Source organism: Oryctolagus cuniculus, chromosome 1 (genome assembly GCF_051225735.1).
Source record: "Oryctolagus cuniculus isolate XC-2025 breed Fujian yellow rabbit chromosome 1, ASM5122573v1, whole genome shotgun sequence".
In the NCBI taxonomy this organism is placed as follows: Eukaryota; Metazoa; Chordata; class Mammalia; order Lagomorpha; family Leporidae; genus Oryctolagus; species Oryctolagus cuniculus.
In genome coordinates this window covers 50,394,235-50,408,303 of record NC_142867.1, presented here as the reverse complement: position 1 = coordinate 50,408,303, position 14,069 = coordinate 50,394,235, and the positions used below count along the sequence as shown (strand labels likewise).

Here is a 14,069-nt window from a genome sequence, read left to right as displayed (position 1 = left end):
AATAATCCAGTTAAGAATGGGCAAAGAACACGAACCAGGATTTTTCAAAGGATTAAATTCATACAGCCAACAGACACATGAAAAAATGCTCAGGATTACCATCCATCAGGGAAATGCAAATAAAAACCTCAATGAGGTTTCACCTCACTCCAGTTAGAATGGTTATCATCTGAAAACCAAAACACAATGCTAGTAAGGATGTAGGGAAAAGGGTACCCTAATATACTGTTGGTGAGAATGTAAACTAGTACAGCCATTATGGAAGACTATATGAATACCTCAGATACTACACTTGATCTTAGCCAAAAGGCTGAGAAGCAGTCTGTGGAGACCTCAGAAATCTGAATATAGATCTACTATATGACCCAGCCATCCCACTCTTGGGAATTTACCCAAATGAAATGAAATCAGCAGATGAAAGAGTTATCTGAAGTCCTATGTTTATTACAGCTCAATTCACAATAGCTGAGATATGGAATCAACTCAGATGTCCATTATCTGATGACTGGATAAAGAAAATATACACTATGGAATACTACTCAACTCTAAAAAAGAATGAATGAAACCCCATCCTTTGCAAAAAAAAAAATGGATGCAACTGGAAACCATTATGTTAGTGAAATGAGTCAGTCTCAAAAAGACAAATATCTCATTTTCCCTGAACTAATATACAGAATACAAAAAATGTAATGTATATGAACAAAGTTGTCACTTTGAGATTTGATTATTGTTTGTAGCCCTTGTCCATACTCCTGAGGAACAGTGGTTTTTCTACTAACTAATTGTGTAATTATTTAATGGAGGGTTAAGCTTGTGATTATAAAACGCCTATTCTCTGAGGGTATCATTCCCATCACTTTGAATCTAAGGTTCAAAGAATTAAAACAACTGGTCGGGGCCAGCACCATGGCTCACTTGGTTAATCCTCCACCTGTGGTGCCAGCATCCCATATGGGCACTGGGTTCCAGTCCCGGTTGCTCCTCTTCTAGTCCAGCTCTCTGCTGTGGCCCGGGAAGGCAGTAGAGGATGGCCCAAGTGCTTGGACCCCTGTACTCACATGGGGGACTAGGAAGATTCCTGGCTTTGGATTGGCACAGCGCCAGCCATAGTGGCCATTTGGGGAGTGAACCAACAGAAGGAAGACCTTTCTCTCTCTCTCTCTCTCTCTCTCTCTCTCTCTCTCTCTCTCTCCCTGTCAAATAAAAAAAATAAAAATAAAAATAAAAATAAAAAACCACGTCCATGGGATCTGTGAAGGTTCATTTTAGTTGTCATGTTGCCTGGGCCAAGGAATACCTACAGATCTGGTAAACCATTGCTTCCGGGAGTGTCTGTGAGGGTGTTTCTGGGTTGGGGGGGAGGGATGGAGGTGGAGTGGATGGGGAAGACACACCCTCCATGTGCATGGGCACCATCTAAACAGCTGGAGTCCCAGATAGAGTGAATATTTGCTCTTTCCTGGAGCTGGAGCACACATCTTCTCCTGCCCTTGGACATCACAACTGCAGGTTCCTTGGCCTTTGGACTCTGGGTCTTGCACCAGAGACTCTCCAGACTCCCAGGCCTTAGGCCTTGGACTAAGAGTTACAGCACTGACTTCCCTGGTTCCGAGGCTTTGGACTGTAAGTAAGCCACACTGCCAATATCCATCTCCATGTTCCAGATGCCTATGGTGGGGCTTCTCTGCCTCCACGGTCGTGGGAAACAATTCCCCTAATAAATCTCTCAATACAATGTATCCTATGGGTGCTGTCTCTGTGGAGAGCCCTAATTCAATATAATCCATTGCTTTTACAGTGACTGATAGACATGAAATCAGTCAGAATTCTTGCACCAAACTCTGCTTAGAAGAGGCCAACTATGGCCCCCAGGCCTCAGGAGAGCTGGGGTGGGACCTGTCCCCTGGCGGTGGAGTGAGGGCAGAACAGGCAACTAAGAGTAGGCTGTTGGATTGGGTGGGTAGCACAGGGTGTCTGTCTCACTGCCATCAGAGGAGCCCCTCCAGACCGAGACACCCAAAGTCTGCAATAACACATCCATCTCGGGAGACTTCTACTTGTTCCTTGGTGTCAAAGACAAGGGACCCAGGAAACCAGGATGACTGAGTGGGTCATTTTGCAGTCATTACCACCCATGCCAGTGAAGCCTCAATCACACTTGCTACCCAAGATTCCTGTCATGTGGGGCTTTTGTGCAAAATACAGTCTGTTCCTTGAGGAGGAAGGACAAGGAGGAACAAGGCACAGAGCTTGATTTTTGAGAGGGAGAATCAAGAATAGAAAGATGTTTGCAGGTGGCACAGGTGAGACAGAGAACATGGCACTTTGGCTTAGGCTCATGGGTGCATTTCTCCCTCCCTGCACATCACCCACATCACCCATCTACAGCTGTGCGGGGTGCTATGCCTAGCCTCCCCCAGACATTGAACCTCTTTACTGACTTCTTTCCCTGGCCACATTTCCCATTTTCTGAAATAATTTTCCTTCTCTTCTTCTGCTGATTAATTATAATTTGTCTTCTAAAAGTCACCACCCCCTCCAGGAAGCCTTCCTTGACTCATTCTTTTTTCTGGACTCCCATTGTACTCTGTGCCCATGCACACTCCCACATGAGACTCCCTGTTGTGCTACTGCTTTATCTATATTGGCCCATGCAGAATAATTTTAAGAGGTATTGTTAATAGCATGACATCAGACATGTCTAAGCCAATTCCAGCTCAAATAAGAGGTTTTTTTAAAAATATCCTAGGCCCCAATACAACAATAATTTCTCCAATATCCTTCTAATTCTCTTCTTCCCGAAACCACCACAATCTAAATATATAGGAGAGAAAGAAAGAGTTGTTACCATGAAGAGCACTCCTATAAATTCCTTTAATATTCTACATGAGCTGTCATCCTTATCACCCCATCCAGCATGGGATCCTGAATCACTTCACATGTATATGAATTAGCAACCGCGGTGGCCTGGGACGGACCCATCAGAGCTGATGCTGACCTCTCAAGCGCAGTCTTTGGTCCCTGATTGGCCAGACGTTCCCGCTCCACTTGAGGATTCACAGAGAGGTGCAGATGGAGAGCAGGCAGAGGCATCAGGTGTGGGGATAGAAAGCGAGGGATCTGGCACATGGTGCAGTGACTATTTACTGTCCAGCATGGAAATATTCTGCTAATTTTACACAGTTCACCAGAAATACAGGCTGTGCTGTAGACTAGGGAGGGATCTAGACACCTGGCTAACTTCATCTCTTCATTGAGGCTCTAAGTGACCCTAAGCTAGCATTCCCATAAGGCCTGACCCCTAGACAGCAGTTTCAAACTGTTTTCTATTTTACATTGACAAGGCAATGTCAGAGAAGTGGGTGGAGAAGATACAAAAGTTCCCTGAGGAGACCAGCGCTGTGTGTAGTGAGCTAAGCCTCCACCTGCAGCGCCAACATCTCATATGGGGGTTTGTTCATGTCCCCAGCTGCTCCTCTTCCAATTCTGCTATGGCCTGGGAAAGCAGTGGAGGATGGCCCAAGTGCTTGGAGCCCTGCACCCACAAGGGAGACCCAGAGAAAGCTCCTGGCTCTTGGTTTCGGATCAGCTCAGCTCTGGCCAGTGTAGCCATTTGGGGCGTGAACCAGCAGATGGAAGACCTACCTCTCTGTTTCTTCCTCTCTCTGTCTGTAACTCTGCCTCTTGAATAAATAAATAAAACCTTAAAACAAAAAGTCCAGGCTGGCTCCGTGGCTCGCTTGGTTAATCCTCTGCCTACGGTGCCCGCATCCTATATGGGCACTGGGTTCTAGTCCCAGTTGCTCCTCTTCCAGTCCAGCTCTCTGCTGTGGCCCGGGAAGGCAGTGGAGGATGGCCCAAGTGCTTGAGCTCCTGCACCCACAGGGAGACCGGGGGAGGTGCCTGGCTCCTGGCTTTGGATCGGCGCAGTGCCGGCCATGGTGGCCATTTGGGGGGTGAACCAACAGAAGGAAGACCTTTCTCTCTGTCTCTCTCTCACTGTCTGTAACTCTACCTGCTGAATAAATAAATAAAAATCTTTTTAAAAAAGGCCCCAGAGTTCCCTCCAATGTTGTTTGCTTAACAAACTTATTTCCATTTACTATCAAGTCTCCGTAGCCCAATCTGGTTTCTACTCCTCAGTGGTGTCCAGGTGCTCATGGCTGCAGTCTGCTCATTTTCAGATTCTCAAGGTAACTGTCAATATCACTGATAAGATTCTCGGGCTACCTGATGGCACTTATTCCACTAATGGTAATTGTATGCTTTAAACATGTTCATTATTTTCAATCATTATTTTAATTGAACAATTAGCACACACACACACATTCTTGAAAATTAAGACAATCCAGACACAGGCAGAATCTCTGTCAGTATTCCTTCCCCTGTCCTAACTCCTCTCCAAGGCAACCACCATCCCTTCATCCTGTGTCCTTCACAACAGATGCACACACACTGAAGTGTACTTGGGAAAATACGGTTTCGCGTTGTTGTGTGCTTTGTTTTAATCTTACACGGTATTACATGAGTTGTTATGCAATTCGTGTTTCTTCAATTAAAATATGTTTTGAAAATCTTTCCGTCTTTCCATTGAGATCTGGATTGAATTCCATAGATCAGAGTCCTGTTAGTTTGGTGAGCCACCTGTGGCTTCCAGTTTTCTACAATCGCAGGGAGAACTTCAGCGAGCCTCTTCTGCACCCGTGTTGTCCTGCAGGAGAGTCTTAGGCGTTCCTAGGCTGGGCGAAAAGTTCCGTGCATCTTTATGCTCAGTGTCAATTTGCTGTTCTCTGTAGCGTACGACAGCCCCAGTAGCTGCTGAATTTTCCTCGGCATTATGAATAAAGATGGTTTCTTTTTATCATTTTCATCTGTGTTTTCCTTCCAACTAATGAAGCCAAGCATCTTGCCATGCATTTAAAAGTCATTATTTTTTCTATAGGTTGCCCATTTGGGTCCTTTGGTGGGCAGACTGGTAGAACGGTCCCCACTGACCCCCAGCCCTTGGTATTCATGCCCTGATGTGATCCCCAGCCCTTGGGGATGGGCTGGATGCAGGGAGATTTGCATCTAAGGACTTGAATACAGCGAGGAGGACAGCTCGTCACTTCCAAGGTTGCGTCAATCAGAGCGTGGCTTCCACCGCCCATCATGCTTTCTCACTCTGCCTCTTCTGGTGCCTGATGACATGAGCTGCCATATTTTCACCCGTCCTGTGAGGAGCCCCACATGACAAGGAATTGAGCACGGCTTCTGGACAGCAGCTAGCAAGAAATTGAGTCTCTCAGTCCAGCCAGCCTGCGAGGAACAGAATCCCATCAATAAGCCTATAACTCAGCTTAAGAATGGGTTCTTCTCCTGCCGGGGCCTGGGATGCTGACAGCCCCAGCCAGCACCTTGGCCTTGGGCAGGAAGACTCAACCAGGCTATGTCTATCTGGACTCCTGACCTACAGACACCGTGAGACAATAAATGCTTTTAGCCACTAAGTCGGAGAGGAATCTTCTAGACAGCAGCAGATAAAGGACAGGCATCTTTTGCCCATTTTTCTAATTTTTGACTTGTAGGCATTCTATACAGCACATTTGAATATGTTTGTGTGTTACACATGTCATACATATTTGCTACTAGTCTTTTGCTTATCATTCACTTGGTTGATGATGTCTTCTGTTATACCAACCTGTACATTTTTAATGTCTTCCAGTATATGAATCTTTTCTTCCATGGCCTTTAAATTGTGTGTCCTCCTTAAAAAGACTTTGCTATTGCAGAATGTTGGCATCATTATTATTTCCTCACCTCTTTCTTCTGACTTCTGCTGTAAGTTCCATGAGGACGGGGGCTCTGAGCCATGATTGTCTCTGGATTGCCAGCCCCAGCCGCAGTGCCTCCCAGGGTGTTGGCATTCAGAAACACAAGTCTGCATTTTCCCCTCTTGGTACAACCTCTGGTGTCTCCTGTCGACTCCTGTCCAAAATGTGTGCACATCCCCAAGTGCCCCTTGCTAAGACAGAGAACAGATACTCTCTCTTCCAGCCCTTTTCACAGCTCCCTCCTTTGACCCCTTTGAGCAAAGGAATGCACACATGTCTCTGTAACTGCAAGGTTGGGGGTCTTGAATACTGCTGGTGTGCCAAAGATTACACACTGTGAAAGGGCAAAAAAAAGGGGGGGGGGGTAAAATAATCCGAAGATTTTACTTAAAGTGCTGGTAAGGATTTGGTGCCAAGAAATGCAAAGAAATTTACAGAATGAATTAAATTGACCTGAAGACATACCTGAGAACAGCCCCTGCCAGCATAGCCCCCATCCTGCCCATTGACATGAAGTCAGATGCTAAGGAGAGCAATGCCGGGGGTGGGGGTGCAGTGGGGGGTGGATTTAAAGAGCCAGGCTAGGCCAGGGCTCTCTAAACAGAGCATAAGAAAGGCAGCTGAAACCTGGATGGATGAAAATGGGCGCCAGGCACCTGGGCTATCACTGTATTCAGTAGGAGGTGATTTGGGATGATGCACTTGACCCTGCCATAATATACATCTGTGAAAACAACTTAGAGGCAGAGAGGGGAATAGAATCCAGATTCATTTCCCAGCCAGGGCTCCATCCACACAGCTGGAAGGAGGAAGTCCAAGAAGGACACCTGGTTCCAGGCGGAGCCATGAATGTCTTCGCATTTCTAGGAGGCACAGAGTGAGGGATCCCTATTTCTGGGAAAGTTGCGATGTGAGCCAGTGCTGGAAGCTGGCATTTACTCCCCAGCTTGTCCTGGGAAAGTGGAGTTTCTTTTTTTCTTTTTCTTTTTTTTCTTTTAAAAGAAATCTTGTAGCTGGGAGCTTAACTCAAGCTGTTTGGACTTTTCAGTCCACTCTTACTGCTGGCAGAGGTTGACTCTCTTGCCAAAGAATGTCTGAGCTTAGCCCCTTAGGCCTGGTACATGAAGATCAGGCATTGCCTAAAAAGGAAGAACCACCACAAATCGGAGCTGGAGCAGCAGTGGGGAATGGCTCTACAGTTGAAGGTGGGCGATGGAATTCAACATCCAACCAGCACCACTACCAGCCTAGGAAATTCTTTGTGCAAGTTAGAAAAAAGTCCTCTTTTATCAAGGTAATTTAGGGGCCAGCATTTGTGGCATAGCAGGTAAAGCCACTCGCCTGTGACACTGGCATCCCATATGGCCACCAGGTCAAGAGGCAGCTGCTCTACTTTCTGATCCAGCTCCCTGCTAATGCACCTGGGAAAGCAGGAGAAGATGGCTCAAGTCCTTGGGCCCCTGCACCCATGTGGAGATCCAGAGAACACTCTTGACTCCTGGCTTTGGCTAGGCTCAGCTCCAGCTGCTGCAGCCATTTGGGAAGTAAAACAGCAGAAGGATAATCTCTCTCTGTCTCTCCCTCCCTCTCTTTGTATGTAATTCCGTCTTCCAAATAATTAAATAAATCATTAAAAATCAATCAATCAATAAGATCATTTACTACCTGCCATGCACAAGAAAAGCATAATAAACACACATAGCCTCAGAGGCGGGCAATGGATGGCACGCCCTAGAGTTGCAGGGCGCGTGCCCAGTACACCTGTTTTGAGTCTTCTGCACCATCTTAGTCCTCTCATGCAGCTGTGCAGATGCTGCTCATGGAACCAGTCCAAGAAGGACACCTGGTTCCAGGCGCAGCCATGAATGTCTTTGCTTTTATAGGAGGCACAGAGTGAGGGATCCCTATTTCTGGGAAAGTTCAGAAATGACCAATCAGGAAACTCTACGAGAAAACAAGTCTTGCCTTTGCCAGCCCCTGGCCCCTTGCCAGAGCATGCACATAAAGCACAATGGCTCCTGAGTCCAGAGTAGACCAAGAATCTCCTGGGCGGCCTTGGTAGGCCAGGGAGGTCGCCTCTGACCTCTGCAGAAACAGAAGTGATTGTCTTTAAAACAGGTCAGCTTCCACGAGTGTTGCCTGCACTTACTGAAGTGCGCATACCACAGTTCAAGAGGATAAAATAATGAAAAAGAATGCAGGGACTGGCTTGCATTTTAGCATACCTTGCAGAAAACATTGGGAGAAAAATAGATCCGACAACCAGGCTCTATATGTTTCATCCAAACACAATTCGCTGTTCTTCGCTTGCATGGTTTCTGCCGTGAAAAGATTTTTCACGTTAGTTGGTTACCAGAATCACCTTGAGGAAAGCAAGGATCTTTGTTCTCACTTTGTGGGTGAGAAAATAGAGATAGAAACACATTCTGAGCTCATAGGGTGGACTCCTCATTCAGTGCTCTCTCTGCCATACCATTTTTCCTGTGCCTGTGTCATTCGGGGGTTTCTCAGCCAGCAGGCTCCCGACCCGCTCCCAGCCTCCATGTGCTTGGCTTAGCCAGGGCAGAGAAAGCACAGGTCCCAGGAAATGTTGGAGGGAGGAAGGACCGGGGTGGGTGAAGAGGGTGAAGCCAGTCTGCACGCAGCCCATTCAAGAGCTGGAAATCAACCACCTTGGTTAGAATTCATTGTCTTCCTTCAGTATCAGTGAAAGTAGAGGGCATAGGGGTGCCATCTTCCTACCTCACTTCTCTTTCACAAGTGAAAGTTGAGTAGGGAATGTTGCCACTTGAAGACAGGAAGTGATGGTTCCACTTTCCTGCCCCTCCCCCTCCCCCGCCCACTTCACCATCCCCTGCCCCAGAACTTGATACACCAGGGTACCTGACTCCTTGGTTTGGTTTTGAGTTAGTCCCTTCTCCGATATTTATGGGAGACAAAAGCATAAAGAAAAAAAAACACATTTTTAATCTCTTGCAATGACCCAGGGAAGTTCACACCTAAAGACACACTCCCACAAAAATAGGTGAAATTAATAATAGCTAACAAGGCTGGGTGTTGATGAGGATGTGGGACAATCGGAGCCCCCAGACACTGTTGACAGGGGTGTAAATTGGTGCAACCACTTTGGAAAATCGGTAACAGTGGCCGAAGCTGAGCAAATGCATTACACCTTAGCAAGTACACCTTCAGGTTTGCACCTTACAGGAGTGAGTTCACAGGACCTCCAAAAGCAAGGCATATGAATGTTCACGGGGCATGTACTCACAGCAGCCACCAGTGGGAAACTGCACAGATGTCTGCCAACAATAAACAGATAAGCACATGATGAGATATGTATACTGCAGATGCTACAGAGCAATGGGAAAAAGCAAATTCCAACATGCAGCAACACAGATGAGGCTTGAGACCGAATACCAAGCAGAAAACAAAAGAGTACACACCACATGATTCTGTTTGTAGAAATTCATGAACAAGCAAAGTCAGTAGATGGTGATGTCAGAATAGCAGTTATCATTGGGATTGGGCAGAAGGGATCTTTCCGGATTTTTCTTGGGATAAGTGGTGCTTAAGGGGTGCGCACATGAGCAAAAATGCATCCAGTTACACATGGTAGGCACCATGAAGCTAGGGTGAGCATCACGTGTTTTACTCACCAACCTGACGCCTACCAGAGTGCCTGTCAATTGTGGAAGCTAAATAAAGACTTGTGCAACTGGTTAATTATTTTATGCTGGAGAGGAAATGATCCATTTTGCATTTCTAAAAGCCAGCTCTGGCTGAGGTGTGGGGGATGCATTTAAACAGACCAAAGTTGGGAGCAGTGAACCAGACTGGTTAGAAGACTACCTAAGGATTCAGGCTAATGTGGAGGGGAGCTTGGGCCAAGCTGCTGTCTGGGAGGATGGAGAGGAAGTAAAACAACCCAGCTGTTGGATTCGAGGCATTCATCTATTCAAGGAACAGTGTCTCTGAGTGTCTTCCAGCCTACAAAACAGGTATGATCATAGTGTGCACCTGATGGAGCTGAGAGAACTAAAGGAGAATTTAGCGTAGTGTCTGGTACAAGGTCAGCATTGCTGCTGGTGGTGTGATCTCAGGGCCCTGGAAGGAACCCTGAGTCAGCAACCTGGTGATCTCAGCAAGCTTAGGGCAGCTGCGCCTTCTCCCTGGCTTAGCTCCCTACCAATGACATATGGGCTGTGCCTAGCTAAGCTGGTGGGTCCTTACAGCACCCCCGTATTCTGCACAGGAGAAGGCCTTTGTCAGCCTGGACAAACACTGCCTCAAAGGACAGAGGCAGGCATCCTCAGCATGGAAATTCAGCACCTGCCAAATTTTCGGTTTGGTCCCCGTGACTTAGTGCGATTGAGCACCACGGAAGCAAATTGGAGGACAAAGAATGTTAACTGTGATGTCTATTCAAGGACCCTTTATTAGCAGAACTATTAGTGGTGGTGGGGGGAGATCTATGCATTTCTGAAATATGTTTTCTTCTTGCAAGACAGGGAACAGAATTCAAGCTTTCAAACTGTTTATAAAGTAATCAGCATTAATTTGTTCTGTTCAGGTTTTAATTATACACTGTAGGCCATTCTGACAGGACACCACCACGGCTGAGTCTGTCAGAGGAGATAATTTCCCACCAGGATGACCACGCACCTCATGAATTATACATGAAACTTTGTTTCCTTGTGACTGTTGCTAAAAGATGCTGTCAGCCCCCTGAAATCTCAACAGATCGGCAATTGTTTTTCCCTAAGTCTAATAAGCAGGAAGTGGGTGGGGAGGTGTTAAGAATGACTGCCCAGGCATGTGAGGTGCTGAGAGATGGGAAAGGACCCCCACCACCACCTTGGCTGGGGACCCCAGCGGCCCCGGTACGGGGTGGGCCTCAGGGATGGAAGTCATGTCAGGATCCTCACTCCCACGGGCACCAAGATTTACACCTGCTCTCCCTGAGACGGAGCCCTAGCAAGCCAGCCTGAGACTCCAGACATAATTCTGTTATTCAAATGGGAGAAGAGTTTGATAGCTATGCTAATGACTTTTATCTGTGAAAACATAACTAATAGCTTGGTTTACATTTGCGTACATTTATGAGCATAATTTTAGCACATAATTTTATTGCACAATAAAACATAATGCAGCATTAGTCGGCTTCACCAAAAAAAAAGGGGGGGATACCTTGAGTGATCTGCACGTAAGCCTTCACACTGCATTTATACGACAGTATCATTTTAAAATGTTGGCCCATTTGAATTAATGAAAGAGTTTCCCAGTTAACAATTAGCTGCATAAGGCCATTTCTTGTAGACATAATATTTGGGGGTGATGCTTATGATTTGCTGCATTATTCATCACAGCATTGATTGCTAAAGATTGTTTTTCAACGCTGTTATTCTTCCCGTTAAATTGGATTGAATGAAGTCGATCCTTTTTACGTGCATGCCCAAGCTTTTCTTGGCACCTCTGGGTGTGGCTCCCATTTGAGGAAGGCACGGACACCAACAAGGACAAGACCTTGGGGATGGCATCCAGACCTCCCTGTGCACAAGAGACCTGATGAGGCAGAGCTCAGAGATGTGGTTCAGGGGACAAGGAAGGGTGAGACACCCGGGCTGGGACTGGGGTTGCAAATGGTCAAGGAGAAACAAGTGCACAGCAATGGTTGTGGTGCTGTGAAGGAAGGTAGGAATGTGAAAGACCTGCCTAGGGCAGTCAGAAGGAGGCAAACAGGCTTGGTGATGCCCAAGACTAAACAGGGCTGCGGTGCATAGTTAACCCAAAGGGAAGTACTGGCTGTCCTGGACGTGTGGTCAAGACTCTGCTTGCAAAAGCAGCAAACCACGATAAATCAGCTCCAGCACCCGTGGAAATGTTAGGCTCATGTAACTACCAAGTTGAGGAACGAGTTAGCATCAAACACAGTTGAATCCTGACTGCCCCAAGGCTTGTGCACTTGTCCTCTCAATCTCTCTCTCTCTCTCTCTCTCTCTCTCTCCCTCCCTCCCCCTTGTCTCCCTCCTTCCTTCTCAGCATTCTCCATTAAGGCCTGGGGGGGGGGGGGGCGGGGCGGGGATTAGCCCTCTGGCAGCCTAGGGCTTACATGATAAGAACAAGTCATGACCATAAATGAATCCCTGCAGAAATCCAGCCCCACACACTGGGTCCAGGGTAGTGGGTCGCTCTGCCTGGGGTCTGACGCTCTTCCCTTCAGTGAGACTATTCAGGCCCTTCATAGGAGCCTCAACAGCAGCACAAGGAGGACACGGAACCTTCAGACGATGAACGGAAGCAAACCGACGGAGAGCAGTGGGTGAGCAGCCCCTTCACCTGGGGTTGTGGGGTGAGCAGCTGAAGCGCAGTCACTGGTCATCAGAAGCCTGAACGGTAGTACCTGGGCAAGAGAACGCACAATGGAGGGTGGGCACTGGGTCGTGAGGGGTCTAAAAAGCCTGTCCGACATGGAGTATCTGCAGAAGCTGGCCTCTCTGCCCCAGGACCCAGAGACCTAAAAGATGAAGTGAACTCTGCACATATTAGAACCTGCTTCTCCTGTACAACTCCAGATGGGGGAAGAGTAGTGAGTGACATTATAGGCAAGCAAGGAAGTACAACTCAATAGAGGACTTTTAGGCCCTGGGTATTGGTACCCCTAAATTCATATACTGAAATCCTGACCTTCAAGGTGGTGGTATCAGTAGGTAGGCCCTTTGTGAGGATGACGCCCTGGTGGAGGAGTTAATGCCCTTACACAAGAGGAAGTGGCATGCATTCTCTCCCCTCCCCCATATAGAGATAGAAGGAGATGATCACCTGTGGAGCAGCAGGAGGGCCCTCAGCTGGAACCCAAGCATGATGGCATCCTGCCCTCAAACTCCCAGCCTCCGGATCTGTGTGTGCTTGCTTGCTGCTTAAACCATCCAGGCCGTGGTCATTTGTTATGGCAGCCCAATCTGGCCAACAGAAGGGCCGATATGACATTGGAATGGGCAGATAGAATCTAACCAGTCATCCTGTCCTCGTGTGGCTGGGCTCCTCCTATGTGGATACATACAAGTAAGAGCTAACAAAACAAATCAGGAGAGGGAGAAATAAGAGGCTAGAGGACGATTTCCTCTGAACACGGGGTTGAGGGAGGCACCTGCTAACACAGCCTCAGAGCACAGGTGTCTTCCAGTTGAAAAGGTGAGACTGAGATGCAAGCTCTCTGACCCTCAGAGTATTAATAAAAAGTGTAAAATAAGTAAGGCTGGAGTAGGGAGGTGTCACACTTGGGAGACCAAGTAAGCAGATAGAACTCAACAGGGAGAGAGGAGTAACATTCCAAGGTAAATAGAAAAATAGCAAGGAAACAGAAAAGATGCAGGAAAGCAATCCCAAGGTGAACAATTAAATTATCCTCCAGGGGCAGTACTGGAGAGGGGGGTGGGAAAGACCAGAGCCTGGTGGAAGCTCCCCTCCTGGTGCCTTAGTTCCCTGGGGTTGTCATAACAAGCTAATCCTGGCTTAAAGCACCAGATATACTCTCTTTCAGTTCTGGAAGGCAGCAGACCAAAGTCAAGGGGTTGGCAGGGCCACAGCTGTTCTGGAGGCTGTAGGACAGAATCCTTCCTTGCCTCCTGCAGCGCTGGGGGTTATCCGTGATCTTTGTAGGTGCCTCACTCTAATCTCTGATCCTATTTGTACACGTCTCCAAATCTTTTCTGATGGCCTTTTTTTCCAACTCTTAGAAGGATACTTGACATTGGATTTAGGGTGCACCCAAAGAATTCAAGATGATCTCATCTCTAGACTATTAGCTTTATCATATTTTTAAGGACCTTTGTACCAAATAACATGCATAACTTTTATTGGGGAGATAATCATTCAATGCACTACCACTGACAGCCAGCCAGACTTCAGGACCACACAGTATAGTGTATAGTGGTGGTCAAGAGGAGAGACCCCAGGCAAAGCCAACAGAGAACTCCCCAGCCTCTTCTTAGACCCAGAGTCCACAGTGGATGATCAGGATGGGGGGAGTCAAATGTCTGCATCCTCCCTAGAAAAGAAACAATGTAATGGGTTACAAACAAATTAAGAAAATAGGAGTCACTCTGGAATGTTCAGGGTTGATCTTGGCATGAGTTTTATAATACTAGGTATCTAGTTGCCTCTTAATCAGATAGTAAATATAATGTAACTTCTGGTAGAGGTGTTCCTCTGTATTTCAGAGTTCTTAGGAGAGTTAATAAGTAACATATGCTAAGA

At 47.0% G+C, this 14,069-nt stretch overlaps 1 long non-coding RNA gene and 1 pseudogene across 1 annotated transcript in view; both read right to left on the bottom strand.

The window, feature by feature from the left end:
* Positions 1-207: 207 nt before the first annotated feature.
* Positions 208-322, bottom strand: LOC127485403 (U2 spliceosomal RNA; annotated as a pseudogene).
* Positions 323-11,904: 11,582 nt separating this feature from the next.
* Positions 11,905-14,069, bottom strand: part of LOC149128389 (uncharacterized) — an 85,873-nt gene continuing 83,708 nt past the window's right edge. The window contains exons 2-3 of the long non-coding RNA XR_016230878.1: positions 12,633-13,860; positions 11,905-12,213 (exon numbers count right to left, since the gene is read on the bottom strand). This is a non-coding gene — a long non-coding RNA (uncharacterized LOC149128389). The remainder of the gene's footprint in view (positions 12,214-12,632; positions 13,861-14,069) is intronic.